Genomic DNA, 12,846 nt, shown 5'->3' with positions numbered 1-12,846 from the left:
GACATTTCCAGTTTTTAAAGATTGAAGCATTCTGAAACCAATATGGAACAATCTTACTTAGATGACTTGAAATTAAAGCACATAATTAGTTAGTTACCTAATTGTAGCTAATTACAAATTTCAATTACTAGATCTAAACATCTATCAATTTCTTAAGAATAGATTAACATTTTTAAATAGCATAAGTGTCCAAATAACATTCACACTAGAATTCACAACATAACATGATTTTTAAATCTCATTGTCATGGATTTATAGGCCAAATGGAAGAAATTTAATGTTTAATACCTGTAATTAATGGCCATTTAAATCATCTTGCGAGTGGATTTTTCTGGAACGCGATCAATTGGAACGTTGCGGTTTGCCGTGAATTTAGACCCATATCGGCAGGAAAAATACTGCTGGTTCGGATGGGGACTAAATCACCATTTCGCAACTTAAAATGTGAACTAAAGGCATCTTAAGGACCACTTTTATACATAAAATAAACGGCTTTCGTTTACCTGTCCCGTACCTGAAATCCATCCCCGTTGTCGGCGTTAACGGCTTTAGAAGCTGATTTTAAAATGACTCCAGTGCTGAAATTGTCGGGCGATTAAAAAAAAAATACACAGAACGCCCATCAGAACGATTCTTTAGCAATAGCTTGCACTACAACCAAATATGATCCATGACAAAGTAGGAAAAAAACACATTTTAACCCTGCCCCCCCCCCCCCCCCCCCCAAAGGCGCCGCCAAAATCACGCACACGGCCAGTGGCAGGATTGCAGCGCTGCTGAAGGTAAGTATTGTAACATACCTAGTATTAATTTAAAATCGTCCCTAATGTTCATAGGGTAGTGTTAATGTGCAGGGATCGCCAGTCAGTCTCAAGGAGACTGTAAATTTATGCACAGACAAAACCCAAGATCAGGGTCAAGCCAAGGGCAGTGGAACTGTGAGGTTCAGCAACAACTGCTACATCACAATAATGCTCAATTGTATTTATGTGCAATCTAAATCTCAGAGAGTGGTGCAGCATGGAAAGAGGCTCTTCCACTTACTGCATCTATGCTGACCATCATGTCTATGTTTACTTATCCCCTTGACTGCATTGATTCCTATGCCTTGCTCATTTAAGTGCCTGTCCAGATGCCTCCTAAATATTGTTATTCTTTCTGTCTCTACCATCTCCTCTGGCAGCTCATTTCAGATACCAACTACTCTTTGTGCAAAATATTTACTCCTAGTGTTCTGGCTTTTGTTTGTTCTGAATTGCCTTATATAAATTTCTAGCTGATGAAAGCATATTCTAGTGTTGAGAAAGTATCAAGTCTCAAGAATCTGTAAAGATTTTAATATGATAACAATACAAAAGGTACGTTGATATTTCCATCTAAGCACTGGCTTTTAACTTAACAAAGCTCTTGATAGCCATGATCAATAGGAATAATATTTAGTGAATTGAAATTTATTTGAGCTGCAAAATAAATACATTCTTCTTTCATGCCCCCTGGTGAGTTTACTTTGTTGCTTGAAAAATGTGTATATGAAAACTTTGAGACAAACATAGAAACATAGAAACATAGAAACTAGGTGCAGGAGGAGGCCATTTGGCCCTTCGAGCCAGCACCGCCATTCATCGTGATCATGGCTGATCGTCCCCAATCAATATCCCAAGCCTGCCTTTTCCCCATATCCCTTGATTCCACTAGCCCCTAGACCTCCATCTAACTCTCTATTAAATCCATCCAATGATTTGGCCTCCACTGCCCTCTGTGGTAGGGGATTCCACAAATTCACAACTCTCTGGGTGAAAACATTTTTTCTCACCTCAGTGTTAAAAGACCTCCCCTTTATTCTCAGACTGTGGCCCCTGGTTCTGGACTCACCCTACATTGGGAACATTTTTCCTGCATCTAGCTTGTCCAGTCCTTTTATAATGTTATATGTTTCTATAAGATACCCCCTCATCCTTCTAAACTCCAGTGGATACAAGCTTAGTCTTTTCAATCTTTCCTCTTATGACAGTCCCACCATCCCAGGGATCAATCTTGTGAACCTACGCTGAACTGCCTCAATCACAAGGATGTCCTTCCTCAAATTAGGAGACCAAAACTGTATGCAATACTCCAGATGTGGTCTTATCAGAGCCCTATACGGATGGAGTATGGCGGACTGCAGGAGTAGGGCGCCATTGTGTATGGCTGCTCTGCCTGCAGTCTGCCCTTTCACCCTTTTTTATTTTATTTTTTAGCCCTGTTAAAAAAACAAAATGTTAGTTGGAGGTCTTTTATGTGGTGGGTGGGGGGAGGGGAAGGGGGAAGGTATTTCCTAGTCCCTACCTGGTCGACGAGGCGGCTTCCCTCCGAGCTTCTTCTTCGCTGCATCCGTGCGGCCTACCATCGAGACTGGAGCGGCGTTTCCTGTCGGAACCAGCCGGGACTGCAGCTTCAGCGGCGGCGCAGCGCTGGGACACCATCATGGAATGGGCGATGCCATACCGGGTCACCGTGTGATAAGCTCCGGAGTGCTGTGACCGCCGATTCCAACATCAGAGGAGCTGTGGCTGCGGGCGATGCTGGATTTGAAACACCGCAGAGCCTAGGATCGAGATCGCTGTGGACGGATCCCCAACCGGCGCCGCCTGAGGACTTCAGGTGCCGTGGTCTCCGGGGAGGAGGCGTCCGCTCTTGACTTTCCAAGCGCCGAGGAGTGTTCATCCGACGCCGGAGTTCCAGCTTTCCGGCAAAGAGGGCCTGAAAACATCGGACTGGCTGCAAGGCCACAAATGGGCTCCGACCCTGGGTGATCACAGAGGAAGAGGACTAAACTTTCTGGTGCCTTTCCCCACAGTGGAAATTTGGATTCTGTTGTGGGGGGACGTGTTGAACTCTATAATGTGTTGTGTCAATTTTTCATTTTTTAATCATTTTCTATGTATGTACGGAAACTTATTATTTATTTTATGTAAAGCACTTTGGTTTCAACACGAGTTGATTTAAAACGTGCTATATAAATAAAACTTACTTACTTACTTACTTACTTACTATACAACTGCAGAAGATCCTCTCTACTCCTATTCTGAAATCCTCTTGTTATGAAGGCCAACATTCCATTAGCTTTCTTCACTGCCTGCTGTTACTGCACGCCAACTTTCAGTGACCAGTGTATATGGACACCCAGGTCTCGCTGTACCTCCCACTTACCTAACCTAACCCCATTGAGATAATAATCTGCCCCATTGTTTTTGTCACCGAAGTGGATAACCTCATTTATCTATATTATATTGCATCTGCCCACTCACTCAACCTGTCCAGGTCACCCTGCAACCTCCTAACATCCTTTTTACAGTTCACACTGCCACCCAGCTTTGTGTCATCCGCAAACATGCTAGTGTTGCTCCTAATTCTCTCTTCCAAATCATTAATATATATGGTAAGCAGTTGTGGCCCCAACACTGAGCCTTGCGGCACTCCACTCGCCACTGCCTGCCATTCCGAAAAGGACCCGTTCACTCCGACTCTTTGATTTCTGACTGTCATCCAATTTTCCATCCACATCAACAACCTACCCTCAATACCATGTGCTCTAATTTGGACAACTAAGACCTGGGAGTTTGGAAGCTACACTCGTTCAGAAGTCAGGTTTACTTTAGAATTAAGCACCTTCCCTGGCCTATTAATAGTTAACCTTTAAGTTCTCATTAGCCCGTTTTTCTATAATTCAATAGATTCACAGATTGCCATGGTAGCCAAACTTGTAAGAATCCTTTTGTACTTGCAGCACAATTCAGTCATGTTTCTCAAGGTGAGAGAGAAAACCTCTGCCTATCCCTCAACATTTTTCAAATGCCCACTTGGATTGAAAAGAGATTGGAAAATTGTGTTTTTTTCTGAGTTTAAAATAGATACATTTCTATAGATCTGTTTACCGTCTTCTGACATTAAGAGCTGCTACATCAGCAAACCATTTCAGGCCAGGTATAGTCGTATGTGGGTCTTTCATGCAATTGTAGCATCGACCCGGTCTGCTTTTGATGTTATCCTTTGAGACTTAACCTCGCCGATTTCCTCCTTATACATTTGTGGTGTTTTTCTAAATAAGCATAAATTGCGTTGTAGCAATCCTTTAATTAAGTTTAGGGCAAACTCAATCAAAAACCACCGTAAACATTTTGCAATGCTTTCATGTATGCTTCATTAAAAATATGTAAGGATTCATCTCCTTCTCAGCAAAATGGAACAAAATGCAAAATTTCTATTGTGCTTACTGACACGATTATTCTTAATAACATATCTGGAATCAGTTCCTTTATCCAGTATTTAATTTTGACATTATACTTGTTGGTTCAATGTGATTTTCATTTGCCAAGTCTAAAAACAAAAGTGCACTTTAAATTCAATGATTTATTATCATTTGAACAAACCATGTAAAATAATGATTATCAATTTATGATGTATGTACACATGTATTTGAAATACATTGTTATGTTCCTTAATCTGAGTACCAATCTTGATTAATTAAAAATAATTTATAATTAAAACAAAATAGGTGCTGATATATTTATACACTGCCCAAAATAAAACTGCAGATCTTTCCATATGTTTTCCAGAGCATTTGCAAATTTGGGAGCAGGGAGACAGAATTATGTTTTTTTATAATATTTAAGAATATAAAAAACAGAAGCAGATGTAGGCCACATGGCTTCTGATACTTTCCATTCCAGTCAATGTGATCATTGTTGATCTTTTGCCTCAATGCTACTTTAATTCTCTAAGCCTACATGCCCTTATTCCCTTACTATCCAGAAATAATCATTTTTATTTTTGTATATTCTCAGCTACTGTGTCTCCACAGCTTCCTTGGATAGAAAATTCAAAGATTGGCCAATTTGTCTCATTCTCTGTCCTGGATGGCCTCTAAGGCTGTAATTCCTGGCTCTGCACATACCAGCCAGGCAAAATAAATCTCTTTATCAATTCAGTTAGTTCCTGTAAGAATATTGAGTGTTTCAATGAGCACCACTGCTATAATTCTAGACTGTCCAGGCCCTTCCTGCTTAATTTCTACACATTCAACAAACACTCCATCTCAGGTATCAATTGGCTGAACTTTCATTTTACATCCTTGATCACAAGTATATCTAAAGGGCCTGTCCCACATAGGCAACTTTTTAGGCGAGTGCAGGAGGCTTTGCACTCGCCTCATAATCGCCACATGTTCACTGGTGGTCTCTGGCCAGTCTCCTTCATGGTCGCGAGGAGTTCCCGCATTCTGGGAACTAGTCGCGGCCTCAGTATGGTTGCCGCAAATTTTTCAACATGTTCAACATTGGTCGCCGTGGAGAAAATTGATAATCCAGTAGTCATAGGTTCCGTTATAGTGGGGTCAGCACGTAGTTATAGATAGTCGAGGTAATCGTAAATAGTGTTAGTTAATCACCTTTGCTGACTGGGCATTTTGATTGGGGGGAAAAAACGTAAGCATGAGTTTACAGAACCAAGGATAACGGACTGGTAATGATAAATGCCCGCCAAACTTCACAGCGGTGTATCTCTGGCTTATTAAAAGTTGTCTGGCTTATTAAAAGTGTCCCCCCTTCTCCCCCAACCTTCCCCCTCCCCCCATTTTCACCTCCCCTCCCCCCTCTCCCCCCCCCTCTCCCCCCCTTCCCCCCCCCCCCCCCTTCCCCCCTTCCACTTCTCTCCCCCCCTTCTCTCTCTCCCCCCTTCTCCTCCCCTTCTTACCACCCACTTCTCCCCCCCACCTCCCCTTCCCCCTTTTCTCTCCCCCCCCCCCACTCTCTCCCTCTACTCTCTTCCCCCCTTCCCCCCCCCCTCTCCTCCTCCCCCTCCCCCCCCCCCTTCTCTCCCCCCCTCTTGCCAAAAACCTCTCATTGCTCAAAGTGGAGAAGGAGAATTCAGGAAGTCATTCAGTTTCCTGATGATGAGATTAGGTGGCATTGTGATCATTTATGGATATCAATTAATGAAACAATTAAGGCAGCACTAATTAGCACAATATTGACTATGTCTCCTTGGATACATTTCAGAATTAACTATTGAATTCAGTACTGTAACAAAAATATAACTTTGTTAGTGGACAAATGGGTCAATATTCACTAAAATTGCAGGTGGCTGCATATAAATGAAACATCTTGCTTTGACTCAACATTGAAGCCAATTTCAAAGTAGTTGTTTCTTCATTTATATAGTCACATCAAAATCACACTTTGCAGAGGCACTCTTATTTATATCCATGCATATTTACTTTGCTATCATAGATGCTAAAAAGTGAAAGAGGCAGCTGAATAATTTTGTGAATTTAGCTTTTTAATCACTTCATTGATTTGTATATAAATGTTCACTTTACACAAACATACATTGTTAAAAATATAATTTTAATATAATTTTGCCCTGAATTTTCAAGTATTTATTGGTAGGCACATTGCAGTTCAAATATTCCTTATCACTGAATTAAGAATATATGACCACTGCACGAGCAGATTACATAGAAACATAGAAATATAGAAATTAGGTGCAGGAGTAGGCCATTCGGCCCTTTAAGCCTGCACCGCCATTCAATATGATCATGGCTGATCATCCAACTCAGTATCCCGTACCTGCCTTCTCTCCATACCCTCTGATCCCCTTAGCGACAAGGGTCACATCTAACTCCCTCTTAAATATAGCCAATGAACTGGCCTCGACTACCCTCTGCGGCAGAGAGTTCCAGAGACTCACCACTGTCTGTGTGAAAAAAGTTCTTCTCATCTCGGTTTTAAAGGATTTCCCCCTTATCCTTAAGCTGTGACCCCCTGTCCTGGACTTCCCCAACATCGGGAACAATCTTCCTGCATCTAGCCTGTCCAACCCCTTAAGAATTTTGTAAGTTTCTATAAGATCCCCTCTCAATCTCCTAAATTCTAGAGAGTATAAACCAAGTCTATCCAGTCTTTCTTCATAAGACAGTCCCGACATCCCAGGAATCAGTCTGATGAACCTTCTCTGCACTCCCTCTATGGCAATAATGCCCTTCCTCAGATTTGGAGACCAAAACTGTACGCAATACTCCAGGTGTGGTCTCACTAAGACCCTGTACAACTGCAGTAGAACCTCCCTGCTCCTATACTCAAATCCTATTTCTATGAAAGCTAATTTACCATTCGCTTTCTTCACTGCCTGCTGCACCTGCATGCCTCCTTTCAATGACTGGTGTACCATGACATCCAGGTCTCGCTTGCATGCATCTCCCCTTTTCCTAGTCGGCCACCATTTAGATAATAGTCTGCTTTCCTGTTTTTGCCACCAAAATGGATAACCGCACATTTATCCACATTATACTGCATCTGCCAAACATTTGCCCACTCACCCAGCCTATCCAAGTCACCTTGCAGTCTCCTAGCATCCTCCTCACAGCAAACACTGCCCCCCAGCTTAGTGTCATCCGCAAACTTGGAGATATTGCCTTCAATTCCCTCATCCAGATCATTAATATATATTGTAAATAGCTGGGGTCCCAGCACTGAGCCTTGCGGTACCCCACTAGTCACTGCCTGCCATTGTGAAAAGGATCTGTTTACTCCTACTCTTTGCTTCCTGTTTGCCAGCCAGTTCTCTATCCACATCAATACTGAACCCCCAATGCCGTGTGCTTTAAGTTTGTATACTAATCTCTTATGTGGGACCTTGTCAAAAGCCTTTTCCGAATCTTTCATAAGGATCTGCCTTCATAAGGAAAGCCTTCTGGAAGTCCAGATACACCACATCCACTGGTTCTCCCCTATCCACGCTACTAGTTACATCCTCGAAAAATTCTATAAGATTCGTCAGACATGATTTACCTTTCATAAATCCATGCTGACTTTGTCCAATGATTTCACCACTTTCCAAATGTGCTGCTATCCCATCTTTAATAACTGACTCTAGCAGTTTCCCCACTACCGATGTTAGACTAACTGGTCTGTAATTCCCCATTTTCCCTCTCCCTCCCTTCTTAAAAAGTGGGGTTACATTTGCTACCTGCCAATCCTCAGGAACTACTCCAGAATCTAAAGAGTTTTGAAAGATTATTACTAATGCATCCACTATTTCTGGAGCTACTTCCTTAAGTACTCTGGGATGCAGCCTATCTGGCCCTGGGGAGTTATCGGCCTTTAATCCATTCAGTTTACCCAACACCACTTCCCGGCTAACCTGGATTTCACTCAATTCCTCCAACTCCTTTGACCCGCGGTCCCCTGCTATTTCCGGCAAATTATTTATCTCTTCCTTAGTGAAGACGGAACCAAAGTAGTTATTCAATTGGTCCGCCATATCCTTGTTCACCATGATCAACTCACCTGTTTCTGACTGCAAGGGACCTACATTTGTTTTAACTAATCTCTTTCTTTTCACATATCTATAAAAACTTTTGCAGTCAGTTTTTATGTTCCCTGCCAGTTTTCTTTCATAATCTATTTTTCCTTTCCTAATTAAGCCCTTCGTCCTCCTCTGCTGGTCTCTGAATTTCTCCCATCCTCCGGTATGCTGCTTTTTCTGGCTAATTTGTACGCATCATCCTTCGCTTTGATACTATCCCTGATTTCCCTTGTTATCCACGGATGTACTACCTTCCCTGATTTATTCTTTTGCCAAACTGGGATGGACAATTTTTGTAGTTCATCCATGCAGTCTTTAAATGTCTTCCATTGCATATCCACCGTCAACCCTTTTAGAATTAATTGCCAGTCAATCTTGGCCAATTCACGTCTCATACCCTCAAAGTTACCTTTCTTTAAGTTCAGAACCATTGTTTCTGAATTAACAATGTCACTCTCCATCCTAATGAAGAACTCAACCATATTATGGTCACTCTTGCCCAAGGGGGCACGTACAACAAGACAGCTAACTAACCCTTCCTCATTACTCAATACCCAGTCTAGAATAGCCTGCTCTCTCGTTGGTTCCTCTACATGTTGATTTAGATAACTATCCCGCATACATTCCAAGAAATCTTCTTCCTCAGCACCCCTGCCAATTTGATTCACCCAATCTATATGTAGATTGAAGTCACCCATTATAACTGTTTTGCCTTTGTCGCACGCATTTCTAAATTCCTGTTTGATACCATCTCCAACTTCACTACTACTATTAGGTGGCCTGTACACAACACCCACCACCGTTTTCTGCCCCTTAGCATTTCACAGCTCTACCCATACCGATTCCACATCCTCCAAACCAATGTCCTTCCTTTCCATTGCGTTAATCTCCTCTCTAATCAGCAACGCTACCCCACCTCCTTTTCCTTTCTCTCTATCCCTCCTGAATATTGAATATCCCTGGATGTTCAGCTCCCAGCCTTGGTCACCCTGGAGCCATGTCTCCGTGATCCCAACTATATCATAGTCATTAATAGCTATCTGCACATTCAACTCATCCACCTTATTACGAATGCTCCTTGCATTGAGACACAAAGCCTTCAGGCTTGTTTTTACAACACTCTTACCCCTTATACAATTATGTTGAAAAGTGGCCCTTTTTGATTTTTGCCCTGGTTTTGTCTGCCTGCCACTTTGACTTTTCACCTTTCTACCTATTGCTTCTACCCTCATTTTACACCCCTCGGTCTCTACGCTCACACATTTAAGAAACCCTTTCCCTTTAACTCCATCCTCCACTATCCCATTCAACACCCCTTATTTAGTTTAAAGCCACCCGAATAAGGGGGGTGGGGTGTCGAATGGGATTACCATTGTCTTCACTCCAGAAAGGCCATACAGAATGGCCCCCTGTTTGTTAGACTCCCAGCTAACTACATGGATTAAACAATCCACTCGTTTCATTGTCCTCTTTTCAAATGCTAGCATTTTATGACAGATTATTTAATTAACTGGATTGAAATCTTCTTAATAACTGTGGCAAGATTTGAACTCATGTCAATAGAGTATTAATTCAGATTTCAGCAATACTAATTCAGTAACATTACAGCAGTGCTGTGATACCCAAGTTACAATAAATCTTAAGGCAACAAATCATAAAGATCTTTATTCAGCAAATACCAGCAGCTTGGGCAGACCATGTGAGCATGAGCAGTGCTGCCTTGACTCCCAAGCCTGAATCATCACTCAACATTGATCCTTTCAAAATCTTCAGCTGTACTCAGACCTTCTCTGAGCTTCAACTTGGATTCAGCTGAAATAGTGTTTCATGTATCTCTTTACAAAATAGAGAAGTTGGTTTTGCCCTTGGTGTCTGGCACAATAGTGTTTCTTTGCTTTAATTGCCCCCGACAGGGGATCAGCCATCGGCAGTGGGGGCTTTGATCACCCCGACTGTGGACGGTTTGACTGCCCCGACCACAGGAGCACAAGTGGGTGAAGATTGAAGATTGAAGTTTATTGCCTTCCATTACAGTGAGGAATGTGGAATCCACTGTGATGGATGTTTATGTTGACTTTTATGTGTGTGTGTGTCTTATTGCTTTTCACTTAGTATTGCTGTATGGTAACTCAAATTTCACTGCACCTTAATTGGTACACGTTTCAATAAACTGACCTTGAAACCTTGAAATACATACTTTGACATCCCAGCCAAAATGTCGCTTTTTTTTGGTTATTGTTTTGGTATTTATTTCCAAAATATCTGACTTGCCTTCTTTAAAGATCTGCTCATGCACATAAATAATTTCAGGAAATTATGTATTAGAAAACTGAATTCGCATTCATACCCAGACAGGTATGCTGTACATTCAAATTGTTACATTTTCAATTAAATATCATATTATTCCTTGAGAAATCAGAATTGCCTAATATAGTAAATCCTTGTTTTAATAGATCTCTTTATAATGGATTTTGGTTATAACGAACTGATCTATCAAAGGCTGCCCACACGCCACTTACCATCCGCACTAGCCGCTGCTATCACTACCGTCGATCCTTACCTGCACTGCAGTCACCATTGACCACGGACATGACTATTGACTCCTCTGATCTTCACCTCTCCCTCAGCCGTCAACAGGCCAGGGCTGTTAACTCACCTGGAATCCAAGTCCAATTCTGCAACGAGAGTCTGAAGCAGGATCTCAACCCAAAACAACACCTATCCATGTTTTCCCAGAGATGCTGGTTGGCCTGCTGAGCTAGTCCAGCACTTTGTGTCATTTTGTGTAATAACCAATAACTGCAGCTGTTTATTTATACTACTTATAAAATGATAATATCTTACTCTGTTATAGCAGACAATCGGCAATAACGGACATCATTCCAGCCCCTTTGTTCTGATATAACAAGGGTGCACTGTATATTAATGCATGAGTGGTCGCTAACGAATTGCATATTGGAAATAGGGATGTGCATGTCATCAATGAGTTTAGGCGATCCTGCTGTGTTTTGCGTGGACCTGTCACTCTGAGATTGTCAAGACAATGGCAAAGTATGGATGCATTGTGCTTGTGAAACATCAGTAGACAGCAAATTGCCAAATATTATCTATATTATGTCTCTATAACATCCTGGAAGGCATTAAATACTAATTTGAAGGTTGTGACAACTGCTTGACTCATTTTGACAGCTCAATGAATTAATCATTGCTTGTATCAAATCAGATATCTCTTCAAGAGCACTCTTGGTTGAAACAAAGTCTTGGTTTAAACAAAACAAGAGTTTGTTCACCTTCACTGTGGTAACCTTTTTTGCTTGGATCTGAGATTTCTTGTCTATACTTACATTTGTTACTAGCAGTAAGAATGCCGCACAGCATGTGGGCCCTATGATTTGTGAATTAATAATAACAAAAGTAAACAAGTTGTTTAATTTATAATGATTCCCTTCTAACATACATAAGACCATTTGGCCTTAATTGCACAATGTAATGGCAATTTGAGCATATTATAAGAAAAGCAATGGAAAGAATAAAACTATGCAAAAATCTATTATCGGCTGATTTGAGGAGCATTAAAACAATCCATAAAAACATCATTACACACTTAACATATATTTCATAGCCTAATACAAATACTATGGTGATGCTCCAATGAATATCTGGATCAAATGGTTCTGTGATACAGATCCTGTGGGTAGAAGACCAAATATGTTAATGAGTAACAGTTTGGTCATATTAAACTGGAGTTTGACAGCAGAAATAAGAGCGTAAAAAGAGCATTGTTTAACACAAGATCACCTGAGCATCTGGTATGATCCTCAGAGATGTCACAATTAAAATGTTGGCTCAAAACATTTATTTAATTATAGTGATCAGGTACAATAAAATTCTCAATTACAGTGTCAGCCTAGTTTTAATGCTTTTGTTGAACTCATTAGTGCTTGGAAGTGTCAACATACTATTTTCTTTTGATTGTTTTGTTTGATTATACCCCTGAGCAGCGCATTTCGCAGCTGAGCAGCAAAGTTATTTATTCACATTGCAGGAAAAAAGAAGGGCAAACGGCTGTCACGCCTGTGGCACCTTAACGGGTGATATTTATTTTATCCTTTTATATTGCCTTATTCCCAAATTTCTCCCTTCAAGTGTTTGTCTAATTCCCTTTAGTAAGTTCTGGCAGTAAAGTGTGATTTACTAACCTGGGTCAAATTCCAACTCAGTCAAGTTGTATCTAATTTGGTTAAATCAAGAATGGTCAAGGAAATGAGAACAAAGCCACAATCTGCAGCCTGTGTGTATTTTTTAAATTCTTCTCAGCGTCAATTTTCTGGCAAGTTAATGTGCACTAGCAGAAAGCCTTGGTTAGACCACTTTTAGATTACTGCGTACTGTTCTCTGCACCTACCTCAGGTATATCTGCCCAGCAGCTCAGATTCCCCCAATGGAAATATGGCTCCAAGATTTATATTATGACGAGAGAGAAAGTAGCTTTTGTTTCCTGGA

The sequence above is a fragment of the Leucoraja erinacea genome, chromosome 12, assembly GCF_028641065.1.
Source record: "Leucoraja erinacea ecotype New England chromosome 12, Leri_hhj_1, whole genome shotgun sequence".
NCBI lineage: Eukaryota > Metazoa > Chordata > Chondrichthyes > Rajiformes > Rajidae > Leucoraja > Leucoraja erinaceus.
Note: the sequence above shows the minus strand (reverse complement) of the source record.